The sequence below is a fragment of the Micropterus salmoides genome, unplaced genomic scaffold, assembly GCF_014851395.1.
Source record: "Micropterus salmoides isolate LMB-PRFRI ecotype aquatic unplaced genomic scaffold, ASM1485139v1 Ms_hic_scaffold_3828, whole genome shotgun sequence".
Lineage (NCBI taxonomy): Eukaryota > Metazoa > Chordata > Actinopteri > Centrarchiformes > Centrarchidae > Micropterus > Micropterus salmoides.
This window is the reverse complement of record NW_024043182.1, coordinates 7180-10708: the sequence shown is the minus strand read 5'-3', so window position 1 is coordinate 10708 and position 3529 is coordinate 7180. Positions and strand designations below refer to the sequence as shown.

Here is a 3529-nt window from a genome sequence, read left to right as displayed (position 1 = left end):
TTTCAATCCTACAGTGTGTGAGCGTTTACTGCTCAAAAGATAGATAAAGTGTTCAATCTCTCAAAATCACAAACAGGGCTCTTTATAGGTGGCAAATAACTGAAACTAACTTAAAAATTGATATTAAGTGCACGCTCACCTTGCTTCCTTATGCCTAAAATGGGACCAAAACATGGCCAAACTGTGTTTTTGTGTTCACAGCTGGAGATGGCTGAAATTCCGAATGATACATCTGATGGTTACTGGTTTCAGAAGAAAGATGTGGGAGGCGGTGATCATTACTACCTTCAATCTGTGTTCAACAAGAAACACCTAATCAAACAAAACGTACAAGAAAAGTAATTTTCATCCTCGACTTGGGGGAGGGCGTTGAGGTAACAGATGTAAGTTTACATTTTTCTTTGGTCTTATACTCCTTTTTCTATGATCTATATAAACTTTCCCCTGTATTAGATTTTTTTTCCAGTTAAAAATTATAATATTTTTACACTGGGGACTAAGCTCTCCAAACTTTGAGTTTGTATGTGCTCGGCTGGTATGTTGGCACGCCCATCACTACTGACTAGCATACTGTAAATGTCAACATATCTCTATTAAGTGTCGGGAACTGTGATAGATCGCCACCACAATAATGAGATTCAGCTAAACCAAACTGTTTAATTTATATCAATTGTGGCTTAAATAGTTTTTAAAAAGTAGGCTTTCATTTCATGTGATTGTCAGGTGAAGAAAAACATAGACACTGGGCACACTGCCACCTCAGTGTAATTCATAGCTTACAATACTTTGTAATTATAGCACTTTTCCACATATTTCCTATAACCGAAAGTCTATAGCCATTGTAGCGGCTCAACGATAAAGTGGTGCTTTGAGCTAACGTTAATGCTAAGCAGATGTAATTTTTACCATGGCACCATCTTAGTTTTGTGTAGTGGCATATCTCAGTAGCAGGAAACAAAGCACAGCCGAGGCTGATGGAATGTAATTAGTTTTGTAGGTAGGCATAAACCAAAGTAGTGGACAAATTATAATTTTAACCAGATGATGTTGCTTGATGAAATAAATGTTCAAAGGGATTACAATTGATCCTTGTTGAGACCTTTCACTCAAAACCACAAATGTAAACTTCATGGTGGTGCTAGTGGTAAGGTCAAGGGATCACCAAGGTCAGTAGCTTTCAACCTCTGGGCACCAAATGTCATGTCAACCCATCAAATAGTTGTTGAGATATTTCAGCCTGGAACAACTGACCAACATTGCCATCCATAGAGTCATCATAGCATGGCTAAACAATATGTTGCTTAGATGAATCAGTTACAAATAATGGTACTGAAATGCCACTGTTCCTCGTTAAAGAAGCCGGAGTACAAGTGATCTTCTGTATCTCTTTATGGACTCACAGGTGCTCAGTGATAAACAAGACAAAACAGGCATTAATACACTATTTCACTCTCAAAGAAATTGTTTCCTTGTTTGCCAAACAAAGACAGTAACGTTTGCAGGAACAAACTGTTTATATATTTGTAAAATTAGGTTCCTGGTGTTTCCCTGGCCTCTTCTCTTTAGCTTTCAGAGAGCAAGAACCTTTACCTGAATTATTTATGAACACATTATCTCTCAGTCTTTATCATTTTAGCAGCGTTTTCTTCATTTCCCCCTCGTCTCAATGCATGATGATTGACTTGTTACGTGTTTGTGACCATGTTGACCATGAATGGTGGCATCACATGCACTCTATATGCATGAAAAAATTAGTTTTACAATGACAAGCTGTTCACTCATGTAGGCTCTCCGCTCTCCTTCAGACTCCTGTGTTTTTTGTTTCGCAGGTATCCATCACCGACTCAGATTAACTGTCTACCACATAACTCAAGATTTCCGTGTTTCCTCTACACTCTACCAGGTTCTGGGCCAAGCAGCTGTGCAGTTATTTAGATAATTTTTTCTTCTTGGGTGACTAAGTGTCCTTTTTGTTAAACGTAACAGAAATGTGAAGTTGGGGATTTTGGAAAAGACAGATAATTAATTGAAGCAGCAGTTACTAAGATGTCCTGATTTTTTTTATCCCGGGACAAACTCCCATATCCTAAACTTCCTATACTGTCATTTTATAGTGTGTTTTTGTTAAACCTTTGCTGCTGGTACATTCCATTAAACCTGTCTTTTAAACTCTACAGGCCCTAAGCCTAATATACAATTGTTTTCAAAGCCTGAATATACTCTGCATGACTAAGTGATCTTTATGTGTAAAATTAGAAGTTTCCCTTTTAATGTGATAATTTTCCTCAAATTCTTATGATGTGTTGGTATTTAAGTGGGGACGGGGTATTTAATGTTTTATGACTACTGTATGTCTGTGAAGCCAGAATTTCTTCTCACCTAAAGTTATTTGGTTAACTAGAGTTACTGAAACAGGCTGTTGGGGTTAATTTCCTATTCATGACCCATTACACTGAATGGCAGTAAAGCTGACCTCGTTTGAGTAAGAGTAGTAGCTAAATAGTCAATATTATTCATTTTTCAGCAGCAGCACTTAAGCAGTTATATCAAAAAGTTGGATCAACACTTGAATTAACTTTCCCAGCATTTAGATAACACCTGCAACTGTTAAACTGACCCAAACTGAAGACAATTAATGTTTTCAACAACACCCCCCTTTTTTAGGTTTAATGTGTGGAAAGGGTCTTGCTTGGCGTTGGGAAAGAAAAGCTTTATATACTGTATTGTTTGTCATTTTTATAATTACATTGTTACTGTAAATATAAGAATTTTTTAATAAACAGTGTATGTCCTGAATGGTGTCCTGGTAGTTGTGTAAAACATGTTCAGAGACGTAGTCAGTGAGATAAGGGGGTTAAATTAATGTTTGAGTCACTCTGGCTCTCATCACAGACTCTCATGGTGTTTTGCTGTAGATATGAGTGAAAAACATCAAGTGAGATTAAATCTGTTTAAATATGGCTAATTATATAAACAAAACAAATCCCTTTTACCCATTTCAACCTCCCCCAATTACTCAATGTTATATGGTTCCCCCTCCCAGCTCTCTCAGGCCTCACACTATGAGTCAAAGATATAACACCATTGTTGTGCATTTTCACTTTCAACAATTGTTCCACAGATCAGCTGTGACAAGTTCATGCTGTGTAAACAAGCATGCCTGAACAATGTTGAAACTCCACAAAACATAATAGAGTTAAGATTAAAATGAATATTTATTTAAATGTTGAGACTGACTCTTGTCACTTTGGTTCAGTTCTTTTTGAGAAAGGACTACATCTATCCATGAGCGGCAAATGTGATGAATTTATTTTTATGAAAGTTAGAGAAAGAAACAAAATCAAAGAGACAAAACAAAACATTAACAGGTATTATTATTGTATTAGCAGTAGAGCCTAATAACTGAATACAATGGATACAGGTGTGAAGGACAGTATGTAAATAGACATTGGTAAGAGCCTATAGTAATGCTGGCACTGAGCTTGTGCTAAAGCTATGTCTGCTAAGGCTGTGGTTACAAATGTCATAG

At 36.7% G+C, this 3529-nt stretch overlaps 1 long non-coding RNA gene across 1 annotated transcript; it reads left to right on the top strand.

The window, feature by feature from the left end:
- Nucleotides 1-320: 320 nt before the first annotated feature.
- LOC119884990 lies at nucleotides 321-2004 on the top strand. Its single transcript, XR_005441141.1, has 2 exons — nucleotides 321-383; nucleotides 1830-2004. It is a non-coding gene; the product is annotated as an uncharacterized LOC119884990 (long non-coding RNA).
- Nucleotides 2005-3529: the final 1525 nt, after the last annotated feature.